This window comes from Triticum dicoccoides, chromosome 3A (assembly GCF_002162155.2).
Source record: "Triticum dicoccoides isolate Atlit2015 ecotype Zavitan chromosome 3A, WEW_v2.0, whole genome shotgun sequence".
Lineage (NCBI taxonomy): Eukaryota > Viridiplantae > Streptophyta > Magnoliopsida > Poales > Poaceae > Triticum > Triticum dicoccoides.
Genome location: NC_041384.1, coordinates 671,678,460 through 671,692,804, shown reverse-complemented (window position 1 = coordinate 671,692,804; position 14,345 = coordinate 671,678,460).

Here is a 14,345-nt window from a genome sequence, read left to right as displayed (position 1 = left end):
TCCCTGTGGCTCACAGATTACTATTAAACCAGATGCAGGGCCAGACGACTCCGCTCCAGATGACGCGTTAGAGCTCAAGTGGGAGTTCGACGAGGACTCACGCCGTTACTATGTTTCTTTCCCTGATGATCAGTAGTGGTGCCCAGTTGGGGTGATCGGGACCGTGTTGCATGTTGGGTTAATCTTTTATTTTGGCGCTGTAGTCGGGCCATGAGTGTTTGAATGTTGTAATGCTATTTATGTACTTGATTGACGTGGCGAGTGTAAGCCAACTACGTTATCTCCCCTTGTATTATCTATATTACATGGGATGTTGTGAAGATTGCCTAACTTGCGACATTGCTTTCAATGCGGTTATGCCTCTAAGTCGTGCCTCGACACGTGGGAGATATAGCCGCATCGAGGGCGTTACACACCCTTTACCAAGTATATAGGTGCATTAGTATAAATAAGAGATATTGTGATATCCCAACAATAAGATGTTCCAACATGGAACAAACTTCATCTTCATCTTCACCTGCAACTAACAACGCTATAAGAGGGGCTCAGCAAAGTGGTAACATAGCCAAACAATAGTTTGCTAGGACAAGGTGGGTTAGAGGCTGAACATGGCAATATACGAGGCATCATAAGCAAGTGGTAGGTATCGTAGCATAGGCATAGCAATAGAGCGAGCAACTAGCAAGCAAAGAAAGAATTGATTTCGAGGGTATGGTCATCTTGCCTGAGATCCCGCAAGGAAGAAGAACGAGTCCATGAAGAAGACAAACGGACATAGTCGAATGGATCCTCACAAACGTGACGTTATCGGAACCAACCCGAAGGAGCAACACCGGAAAGAAACAAACAACATAGTAAACAACCAACACAAGAACATGGCATGGTATGCGGGATGCGGTATGCGATGCATATGCGTGTTACGAAAAGGAAAGATTGAACCTGTCCTCAACTTGGAAAACCAAGAGTTCCACTGGAAAGAGGAGTTGATTTCGGTTGAAATCGATATAAAGATCACTGGAATCGGATGCACGGTTTGGAAATGGCAAGCAAAACAAATATGGCATCGATCTACGATTAACAGCACGAGACCATCTAAATGCATCAAGAACAACATGCTACAGCACTCCAACATAACAACAAAACACATGGCAGGGATCCACTCAAGATGCTTGACAAAAGATGAACATTGAGCTACGGCTAATTCACTCAATAACAGGTTCAAACAAGCATGGCAAAAGTGCAAAAGATAACAGGTTACAGACTTAGTGAAGATAACAACCTGTCAGGAATTTAACATCAGGAAGCAATGTTTAGAGCAAGATAACAACATGCTACATGAACATATCATGGCAAAGAAAGTCATGGCATGAAGTGACTCAAAGCATAAAACAAAAGTCCCTTACTGACCATAAGCCAAAAGGGATCAGAAAATACAATTGCAACCACGTGAACATAGCAATTATCGTTAACAGATTCAGACTTAGCAAAAAACTGGAACATGGCAAAACAGATAACAAGTAGGCATGCTTACAAGCTCGATGCACTCACCACAAAGCATTGCAAGACAAACTAAGCATACACCCAGCAAGTAGACATGGCATAGAAGCTAGAAATGGCAAGAACAACAACATAGCATGCATGGATCAACTACAACAACCTCGGCAAAAGTGCTAAACATGTTAACAATCTGCCAGGAACATTTTATAGCAAAAGTAGAGCTCGATTGACTCAACCTAGGGTGCTCCATAAATGCAAACAAAGACATGGATGGATAGAGCACCACAATATCTACAAAACATCCTTACTGATCATGCTCAAAAGATGCACGGATCACTAGGTAACAACATGAACACATGGCATAAAAATAAGGACAGGGCAGAGACTTAGAATATTTCCAAGTCCCTGAAATCAGCAACAATAAGTAAGCTACTTTGCATGCTTGTGCTAGTCACCACAGAGATCACAAAAATACATGGCATACACCCCTGTAAAGATGGCATGTCATACTTCAAAACTCATGAAGAGCTCAAGATCATAGCATGCACACATTAATCATGGCAAAAATGACAAAAGTGCATTTGCTGATAAGAATCTAAAACTAACATCACATAGCCCTCTTCCAACAACAGTTAGGACATCAAGATGAGCTCAAATGAAGTACTCGTCGAGACGAACATTTTGATATGCTACACGCATGAATCGGAGCAATGGTTGCAGAGTTATACCATGATGAAAAATGCATAAAACATTAGGGTTAGGGCAAAAGAGGTCAACCGGATCCAAAGTCTCCAGATCCAGATCCAGATCGGCCGGCATGCGAACCAAGGAGATCACCGGAGTCACTGTAGTCGCCGGAGATAGCGGAGCTCACGGGAGCCGACGACGTGGGACTTGCCGGAGAGGAGGGGCTCGCCGGCCGGAGAGAAAGGAGGCAGCGAGGGACGACGAGGTGGCGGTGGTCGGCGCCGGAGAGGGCGGAGCTGGGCGGCCGGAGCAGCGGCGATGCGGGGCGGTCGCCGGAGCAGCGGGGCGGCGCTCGCCGGCGCGGCAGGGAGCGAGAGGCGGCGCGGGCACGGGAGCCAGGCGGCGGCGATTGCGGGCTCGCGCGGGCCTGATCTTGGTCCCGCGGGCCGCGGGGATGGAGGGAGCTGAGGTGGTGGCCTCTCGTTGGCTGAGGCGACAGAGGCGGTGACGTGTCTCCTCCCGGTTGGCCGGGGCGACGTGGCGGCGGGATGGACACGTCCGGCGGCGGGCAGACATGTCCGGCGGCGTGCTGAGGGAATTTTAGGGTTTCGTGTGCGCGAGATTTCGGAGGGAGACACATATTTATAGGTAGAGGGAGCTAGGAGACTCCAAATGAGGTGCGGTTTTCGGCCACGCGATCATGATCGAACGACCGAGATGATGGAGGGGGTTTAGGTGGGTTTTGGTCCACTTTGGAGAGGTGTTGGGCTGCAACACACACGAGGCCTTTTCGGTCCCTCGGTTAATCGTTGGAGTATCAAACGAAGTCCAAATGGCACGAAACTTGCCAGGTGGTCTACCGGTAATAAACCAAGGCCGCATGACAAGTCTCGGTCCAATCCGAAAATGTTTAACACCCGCACACGAAAAGAGGTAGAAAGGGACACTGGAGGACATAGGAACGCCGGAATGCAAAACGGACAACGGGGAAAATGCTCGGACGCATGAGACAAACACGTATGCAAATGCGATGCACATGATGACATGATATGAGATGCATGACACGCAAGCAAATGACGAGGCAACCACAGCGAATAACTGGAAGACACGTGGCACATCGGTCTTGGGGCGTTACAATGTAGAAGCCCTCCGTGATCGATTCTCCCTCCGGCGGAGCGTCGGAAAAGGCCCCAAGATGGGATCTCATGGGTACAGAAGGTTGCGGCGGTGGAAATAGGGTTTCGTGGTTCTCTCGGATCTTTTCAGGGTATATGAGTATATATAGGAGGAAGAAGTAGGTCGGTGGAGCTACGAGGGGCCAACGAGGGTGGGGCGCACCCTCCTACCTCGTGGCCTCCTCGCTTCTTTTTTGACGTCCACTCCAAGTCTCCTGGATCACGTTTGTTCCAAAAATAACTCTCCCGAAGGTTCCATTCAATTTGGATTCTGTTTGATATTCCTTTTCTGTGAAACACTGAAATAGGAAAAAAACAGCAATTTGCACTGGGCCTTTGGTTAGTAGGTTAGTCCCAAAAATAATATAAAAGTGCATAATAAAGCCCATCAGACATCCAAAATAGATAATATAGGGACAATTCCATTTCTCCCCCTAACTTGAGCCACCACCTGGCATTTGCCCCTAATTTTCAGGTATGCTCAAAAATACCCCTCTTCTGTCAAGTCACCTTATAGAAATGCCCTTGCCGTCCGGTCAAAGGGCTTTGACCGTCTAGTGAATAGTAACATGGTGAACATTAAATTTGAAAAAATAGCAAAAAAAATCAAAAAAATCTGAAATTTTGTCGGCTCGAAGATACTCAATGGCGCAAGGTGCGTACAAATTTTCAAGCTATTTGGACATTCCAGGAACTTGTGGGAAAGGAAAAAATGTAAATCTATACGCTGTGAACAGTAAATTACAAAAAAATAGCAAGAAAAATTTAAAAAGTATGAATTTTTCTGGCATCAAAGAGGCTTGGGTGCGCAAGGCGCTTGCAATTTTTTTTGACCAAATGACATGCGAGGTGCTCTAGCAAAAAAAAAACAAAATAGTGCATTTTTTAGAGTTTTTTTCTGCGCCAAATATAGTTTTTTTCTCCACGAGCTCCTACAGTGTCGAAACACAACAAAAATTTGCACGCACTTTGCGCACCCCAGCCTCTTTGATGCCAAATTTTTTTGAATTTTCTTACTATTTTTTCTGAATTTACTATTTACAGCGTACATTTTAAAGTTTTTCCTTTGACACGAGCTCCTGGAATGTCCAAACTGTGCCAAAATTTATACGCACCTTGCTCCCTTGAGTATCTTCGATCCCACAAAATTTCAGATTTTTTTGATTTTTTTTGCTATTTTTTCGAATTTACTTTTCACCATGTTACTGTTCATCGGACGGTCAAACCCCTTTGACCGGACGGTAACGGCAGAAAAGGGCATTTCTGTAAGGTGACTTAATGGAAGAGGGGTATTTTTGAGCATACCTGAAAATTAGGGGCAAATGCCAGGTGGTGGCTCAAGTTAGGGGGATAAATGGAATTGTCCCGATAATATAATAGCATTGAACAATCAAAAATTATAGATACGTTGGAGACGTATCAAGCATCCTCAAGCTTAATTCCTGCTCGTCCTCGAGTAGGTAAATGATAAAAATAGAATTTTTGATGTGGAATGCTACCTAGCATAATTCTCAATGTAATTTTCTTTATTGTGGCATGAATGTTCAGCTCTGAAAGATTCAAGATAAAAGTTTAATATTGACATAAAAATAATAATACTTCAAGCATACTAAGTAAGCAATTATGTCTTATCAAAATAACATGGCCAAAGAAAGCTTATCCCTACAAAATAATATAGTTTGGCTATGCTTCACTTTCGTCACACAAAAATGCTGTCATCATGCACAACCCCGATGACAAGCCAAGCAATTGTTTAATACTTTAGTAATCTCTAACTTTTTTCAACTTTCACGCAATACATGAGCGTGAGCCATGGACATAATACTATTGGTGGAATAGAATATAATGATGGGGGTTGTGTGGAGAAGATAAAAAAGGAGAAAGTCTCACATTGACGCGGCTAATCAATGGGCTATGGAGATGCCCATCAAGTGATGTCAATGCAAGGAGTAGGGATTGCCATGCAACGGATGCACTAGAGCTATAAATGTATGAAAGCTCAACAAAAGAAACTAAGTGGGTGTGCATCCAACTTGCTTGCTCACGAAGACCTAGGGCATTTGAGGAAGCCCATTGTTGGAATATACAAGCCAAGTTCTATAATAAAAAATTCCCACTAGTATATGAAAGTGACAAAATGAGAGACTCTCTATCATAAAGATCATGGTGCTACTTTGAAGCACAAGTGTGGAAAAAGGATAGTAGCATTGCCCCTTCTCTCTTTTTCTCTCTTTTTCTCTCTTTTTTGGGCCTTCCTTTTTTTGTCCTTTCTCTTTTTTTCCTCACATGGGACAATTCTCTAATGATGATAATCATCACACTTCTATTTATTTACAACTCAATGATTACAACTCGATACTAGAACAAGATATGACTCTATATGAATGCCTCCGGCGGTGTACCGGGATGGGCAATGAATCAAGAGTGACATGTATGATAAATTATGCATGGTGGCTTTGCCACAAATACGATGTCAACTACATGATCATGCAAGGCAATATGACAATGATGAAGCGTGTCATAATAAATGAAACGGTGGAAAGTTGCATGGCAATATATCTCGGAATGGCTATGGAAATGCCATAATAGGTAGGTATGGTGGCTGTTTTGAGGAAGATATAAGGAGGTTTATGTGTGATAGAGCATATCATATCACGGGGGTTGGATGCACCGGCGAAGTTTGCACCAACTCTTAAGGTGAGAAAGGGAAATGCACGGTACCGAAGAGGCTAGCAATGATGGAAAGGTGAGAGTGTGTATAATCCATGGACTCAACATTAGTCATAAATAACTCACATACTTATTGCAAAAATCTAGAAGTCATCAAAAACCAAGCACTACGCGCATGCTCCTAGGGGGATAGATTGCTAGGAAAAGGCCATCGCTCGTCCCTGACCGCCACTCATAAGGATGACAATCAAAGAACACCTCATGTTTCAAATTTTTCACACAACGCGTTACCATACATGCATGCTACGAGACTTACAAACTTCAACACAAGTATTTCTCAAATTCAAAACTACTCAACTAGCATGACTCTAATATTACCATCTTCATATCTCAAAACAATCATCAAGTATCAAACTTCTCACAGTATTCAATGTAGTTTTTATGAAAGTTTTTATTATACCCATCTTAGATGCCTATCATATTAGGACTAATTTTACAGCCAAAGCGAATTACCATGCTGTTCTAAAGGACTCTCAAAATAATATAAGTGAAGCATGAGAGATCAATAATTTCTATAAAATAAAACCACCACCATGCTCTAAAAGATATAAGTGAAGCACCAGAGCAAAACTATCTAGTTCAAAATATATAAGTGAAGCACAAAGAGTATTCTAATAAATTCCTATCCATGTGTGTCTATCCCAAAAGGTGTGTACAGCAAGGATAATTGTGGTAAACTAAAAATCAAAGACTCAAATCATACAAGACGCTCCAAGAAAAACGCATATAATGTGGTGAATAAAAATATAGCCTCAAGTAAAGTTACCGATGGATGAAGACGAAAGATGGGATGCCTTCCGAGGAATCCCCAAGCTTAGGATTTTGGTTGTCCTTGAATTTTACCTTGGGGGTGCCTTGGGCATCCCCAATCTTAGGCTCTCGCCACTCCTTATTCCATAATCTATCAAATCTTTACCCAAAACTTGAAAACTTCACAACACAAAACTCAACAGAAAATCTCATGAGCTCCGTTAGTATAAGAAAACAAACCACCACTTTAAGGTACTGTAATGAACTCATTATTTATTTATATTGGTGTTAAACCTACTGTATTCCAACTACTCTATGGTTCATACCCCCCGATACTAGCCATAGATTCATCAAAATAAGCAAACAACACATGAAAAACAAAATCTGTCAAAAAAAAGTCTGTAGTAATTTGTAGGTTTAGAATACTTATGTAACTCCAAAAATTCTACCTAATTAGGACGACCTAAATAATTTTTATATTTATCTTCTGCAATTTGAATCAGTATTTTATCGCTCTCTGGTTAGAAATGAAAATTATTCTCGTGAGCGCATACTTTCTGTTTTTTTTCAGCAAGATCAAATAACAATCATCCAAGAAGATCCTAAAGGATTTACTTGGAACAAACACTAACTAAAAAAATAAAAAACACAATCATAATAGATGATAGATGAATTATTTATTACTAAACAGAAACAAAAAGCAAGAAACAAAAATAAAATTGGGTTGCCTCCCAACAAGCGCTATCGTTTAACACCCCTAGCTAGGCATTGATAATTTCAATGATGCTCACATGAAAGATAGCAATTTAAACACGAAGGGAGCATCACGAAGCATATGAAAATCACATCTAAGTCTAACATACTTCCTATGCATATGCATCCTATAGGCAAACAAATTATCATAGCAAGTGAAAACTAGCATATGCAAGGAAGCGGATAGAAACGATAGCAATCTCAACATAATGAGAGGTAATTTAGTAACATGAAAATTTCTACAATCATATTTTCCTCTCTCATAATAATTACATGTGGGATCATAAGAAAATTCAACAAAATAGCTATCACATAAAATATTTTCAACACGATCCACATGCATGCAAAGTTGACACTCTTCCAAAATAGTGGGATTAACATTAACTAAAGTCATGACCTCTCCAAACCCACTTTTATCGAAAATTGCATAAGATTGAACATTCTCCAAATACGTGGGATCTAAAGTTGACACTCTTCCAAACCCACTTTCAATATTGCAAACATTATTATCAATCTTATATTCATCATGGGGCTTAAATAAAATTTCAAGATCATAAGAAGAATCACCCCAATCATGATCATTGCAACAAGTAGTGGACATAGCAAAACAAGCATTCCCAAGCTTAGGGTTTTGCATATTACTAGCACAATTGACATTCATAGAATTTATAATAACATCATTGCAATCATGCTTTTTATTCAAAGATCTATCATGAATCACTTTATAAAGCACTTCATCACAATTTTCAAGCAAAACTCCATAAAGATAATCTAGTGCACTCAACTCACTAGCAATTGGTTCATCATAATTGGATCTCTTAAAAATATCAGCAAGAGGATGAGGACCCATAACAATAGATATTTAGCAAGAGAAGATGCAAGCTAATAGAAGGCACATGGTAACACGAGCAAACAAGAGATTGAATGGAAGAAGGGCGAACAAAACGGCAAGGGTGAAGTGGGAGAGAGGAAAACGAGAGGCAAATGACAAATAATGTAATGCGAGGGAGAAGAGTTTGTGATGGGTACTTGGTATCTCTTGACTTGTGCGTAGATCTCCCCCAGCAAAGGCGCCAGAAATGGCTAGTTGCTAGGAGATCAAATCTTGACTTGACTTGGCGTAAGCCTCCCCGGCAACGGCGCCAGAAATCCTTCTTGCTACCTCTTGAGCATGCGTTGGTTTTCCCTTGAAGAGGAAAGGGTGATGCAGTAAAGTAGCGTAAGTATTTCCCTCAGTTTTGAGAACCAAGGTATCAATCCAGTAGGAGGTTACACACAAGTCGCCTTATACTTGCACAAACAAATAAGAACCTTGCAACCAACGCGATAAAGGGGTTGTCAATCCCTTCACGACCACTTGCAAAAGTGAGATCTGATAGAGATAATAAGATAAATATTTTTGGTATTTTTATGATATAGATTCAAAAGTAAAGATTGCAAATAAACGGTGGCAGAAATAGCAAACTGATAGGTAAATAATATGATGGAAGATAGACCCGGGGGCCATAGGTTTCACTAATAGCTTCTCTCAAGATATCATAATTACGATGGGTGAACGAATTACTGTCGAGCAATTGATAGAAAAGCACATAGTTATGAGAATATCTAGGCATGATCATGTATATAGGCATCACGTCCGCGACAAGTAGACCAAAATGATTCTGCATCTACTACTATTACTCCACACATCGACCGCTATCCAGCATGCATCTAGAGTATTAAGTTCATACGAACAGAGTAACGCATTAGGCAATATGACATGATGTAGAGGGATAAACTCAAGCAATATGATATAAACCCCATCTTTTTATCCTCGATGGCAACAATACAATACGTGCCTTGCTGCCCCTGCTGTCACTGGGAAAGGACACCGCAAGATTGAACCCAAAGCTACGCACTTCTCCCATTGCAAGAAAGATCAATCTAGTAGGCCAAACCAAACTGATAATTCGAAGAGACTTGCAAAGATATTTAAATCATGCATATAAGAATTCAGAGAAGAATCAAATATTATTCATAGATAATCTTGATCATAAACCCACAATTCATCGGATCTCGACAAACACACCGCAAAAAGAATTACATCGAATAGATCTCCAAGAGAATCGAGGAGAACTTTGTATTGAGATCCAAAGAGAGAGAAGAAGCCATCTAGCTAATAACTATGGACCCGAAGGTCTGTGGTGAACTACCCACACATCATCGGAGAGGCTATGGTGTTGATGTAGAAGTCCTCCGTGATCGATTCCCCCTCCGGCGGAGCGTCGGAAAAGGCCCCAATATGGGATCTCACGGGTACATAAGGTTGCGGCGGTGGAAATAGGGTTTCGTGGTTCTCTCGGATGTTTTCAGGGTATATGAGTATATATAGGAGGAAGAAGTAGGTCGGTGGAGCTGCGAGGGGCCCACGAGGGTGGGGGCACGCCCTCCTGCCTCGTGGCCTCCTCGCTTCTTTCTTGACGTCCACTCCAAGTATCCTGGATCACGTTTGTTCCAAAAATAACTCTCCCGAAGGTTTTTTTCCATTTGGATTCCGTTTGATATTTCTTTTCTATGAAACACTGAAATAGGCAAAAAAACAGCAATTTGCACTGGGCCTTTGGTTAGTAGGTTAGTCCCAAAAATAATATAAAAGTGCATAATAAAGCCCATTAAACATCCAAAACAGATAATATAATAGCATGGAACAATCAAAAATTATAGATATGTTGGAGACGTATCATAGAGCTTAACCAGAAAAGCGTAACCATGTTTAGTCCTAAGATGTGCTCTCCTCGTCTCCATATTCTCACTCTCTTGGAAACCGAGCTTCTCCAAGACATACGGTTTTGCATGGCAAGGGATGTACTAGTCAAATTAAAAAAAACCCGGGAATTACACGTTGAAGCAAAGAAGCATAAGTCAGGATTATATACGAAACAATACTTGTTGTCGTTGCATACCATACAAACATTGAAGGTCTCTTCCAGCTTGTCGTTGAAGAATCTACCATTTTGGAGGTGAGTTCTGTCGCACATACCCTGGTCGTCGCAGTAGTAATCCCACTCAGGGATCCTATCATCGTCAAACATTTCATGTGTTCAAAATTCAAAGATTGTAAATTGATGGCAATTATCAGGAACTCAACACACACATCACTATGCACCACGGGCTGACTTTCAGTCTGTCAAGTCATTCCGTGAAAATTCTCATCTCACGTGGTGTATATGGTGGGCACTCCCTCTTGATAACCCACAAGTATAGGGGATCGCGACAGTTTTCGAGGGTAGAGTATTCAACCTAAATTTATTGATTCGACACAAGGGGAGCCAAAGAATATTCTCAAGTATTAGCAGCTGAGTTTTCAATTCAACCACACCTGGAAACTTAATATTTGCAGCAAGGTATTTAGTAGCAAAGTAATATGATAGTAATGGTAACGGTAGCAAAAGTAATATTTTTGGGTTTTATAGTGATTGTAACAGTAGCAGCGGAAAAGTAAATAAGCGAAGAACAATATATGAAAAGCTCGTAGGCATTGGATCGGTGATGGAGAATTATGCCGGATGCGATCGATCATGTAACAGTCATAACATAGGGTGACACAGAACTAGCTCCAGTTCATCAATGTAATGTAGGCATGTATTCCGAATATAGTCATACGTGCTTATGGAAAAGAACTTGCATGGCATCTTTTGTCCTACCCTCCCATGGCAGCGGGTTCCTAATGGAAACTAAGGGATATTAAGGCCTCCTTTTAATAGAGTACCGGACCAAAGCATTAACACATAGTGAATACATGAACTCCTCAAACTACGTTCATCACCGGTAAGTATCCCGATTATTGTCACTTCGGGGTTAACGGATCATAACACATAATAGGTGACTATAGACTTGCAAGATAGGATCAAGAACTATCATATATTAATGAAAACATAATAGGTTCAGATCTGAAATCATGGCACTCGGGCCCTAGTGACAAGCATTAAGCATAGCAAAGTCACATCAACATCAATCTCAGAACATAGTGGATACTAGGGATCAAACCCTAACAAAACTAACTCGATTACATGATACATCTCATCCAACCCCATCACCGTCCAGTAAGCCTACGATGGAATTACTCACACACGGCAGTGAGCATCATGAAATTGGTGATGGATGAAGGTTGATGATGATGATGGCGATGGATTCCCCTCTTCGGAGCCCCGAACGGACTCCAGATCAGCCCTCCCGAGAGAGTTTAGGGCTTGGCGGCGGCTCCGTATCGCAAAACACGATGAATCCTTCTCTCTGAATTTTTTCTCCCCAAAAGTGAATATATGGAGTCAAGGTTTAGGTCGGTGGAGCGTCAGGGGGCCCACGAGGCAGGGGGCGCGCCCCCACCCTCGTGGACAGGGTGTGGGCCCCCTGACGTGGATCTTTCTTCCAGTATTTTTTATATATTCCAAAAATAATCTCCATTGATTTTCAGGTCATTCCGAGAACTTTTATTTCTGCACAAAAATTAACACCATGGCAATTCTGCTGAAAACAGCGTCAGTCCGGGTTAGTTCCATTCAAATCATGCAAGTTAGAGTCCAAAACAAGGGCAAAAGTGTTTGGAAAAGTAGATACGACAGAGATGTATCAACTCCCCCAAGCTTAAACCTTTGCTTGTCCTCAAGCAATTCAATTGGTAAACTGAAAGTGATAAAGAAAAACTTTTACAAACTCAGTTTGCTCTTGTTGTTGTAAATATGTAAAGCCAGCATTCAAGTTTTCAGCAAGGATTATGAACTAACCACATTCGCAATAACATTTAGGTCTGATGTTTACTCATATCAATGGCATAACCAACTAGCGAGCAATAATAATAAATCTCGGATGACAACACTTTCTCAAAATAATCATAATATGATATGACAAGATGGTATCTCCCTAGCCCTTTCTGAGACCGCAAAACATAAATGCAGAGCACCTTTAAAGATAAAGGACTGACTAGACATTGTAATTCATGGTAAAAGAGATCCAGTCAAGTCATACTCAATGTAAACTAACATTAATGGATGCAAATGACAGAGGTGCTCTCCAACTGGTGCTTTTTAATAAGAGGATGATGACTCAACATAAAAATAAATAGATAGGCCCTTCACAGAGGGAAGCAGGGATTTGTAGAGGTGCCAAAGCTCGGTTTTGAAGATATGAATAATATTTTGAGCGGTATACTTTCATTGTCAACATAACAACCGAGAGATCTCGATATCTTCCATGCTACACACATTATAGGCGGTTCCCAAACAAAATGGTAAAATTTATACTCCCCCTCCACCAACAAGCATCAATCCATGGCTTGCTCAAAACAACGAGTGCCTCCAACTAACAAGAGTCTCGGGGGAGTTTTGTTTGCAGTTATGTTGATTTGATTTGCATAAAGCATGGGACTGGGCATCCCGGTGCCCAACCGTTTTCTCGTGAGTGAGGAGCGGAGTCCACTCCTCTTGAGAATAACCCGCCTAGCATGGAAGATACAGACAACCCTAGTTGATACATGAGCTATTTGAGCATACAAAGCAGAATGTTTATTTGAAGGTTTAGAGTTTGGCACATACAAATTTACTTGGAACGGCAGGTAGATACCGTATATAGGTAGGTATGGTGGACTCATATGGAATAACTTTGGGGTTTATGGAATTAGATGCACAAGCAGTATTCCCGCTTAGTACAAGTGAATGCTAGAAAAAGACTGGGAAGCGACCAACTAGAGAGTGACAACATTCATGAACATGCATTAAAATTAATCAACAACGAATGCAAGCATGAGTAGGATATAATGCACCATGAACATAAATATCGTATAGGCTATGTTGATTTTGTTTCAACTACATGTGTGAACATGTGCCAAGTCAAGCCACTCGAATCATTCAAAAGAGGATACCACCCTATCATACCACATCACAACCATTTTAATAGCATGTTGGCACGCCAGGTAAACCATTATAAGCTCCTAGCTAATTAAGCATGGCATAAGCAACTACAATCTCTAATTATCATTGCAAACATGTTTCTTTCATAATAGGCTGAGTCAGGAACGATGGACTGATCATATTTACAAAAACAAGAGAGGTCGAGTTCATACCAGCTTTTCTCATGTCAACCAGTTCATCATATAATCATCATTATTGCCTTTCACTTGCACGACTGAATGGTGTGCAAAATAATAATAGTGCACGTGCATTGGACTAAGCTGGAATCTGCAAGCATTCAATTCAAGAGAGAAGACAAGGTAATATGGGCTCTTTGTTAGATCAACAATAATGCATATGAGAGCCACTCAACATTTTCATTATGGTCTTCTCCTCTCGACCCCCAAAGAAAAGAAACAAAACTATTTACATGGGAAAGCTCCCAACAAGCAAAAGAAGAACGAGAAATATTTTTGGGTTTTCTTTTTTAATTATTACTACTACAGGCATGGAAAGTAAACTAACTAAAAGCTACAACTATTTTTTTTTGTTTTTTCTTAAGGTTTATCAAACACACAAGAAGAAAGCATAAAAAGGGAAATAAACTAGCATGGATATTACAATGAAAAAGTATGAGCACCGACAACTAGCATGAGTGTGTGAACATGAATGTAATGTTGGTGAGAGATACGTACTCCCCAAAGCTTAGGCTTTTGGCCTAAGTTGGTCTATGGCCACGGCTGGCCTGGCGGATATCCAAAGTTATAGTTGGGGTCGTACTGAGAAGGATCCCCCTGGTTCCACTGGTTGGCGATCTCTTCCGGATTCC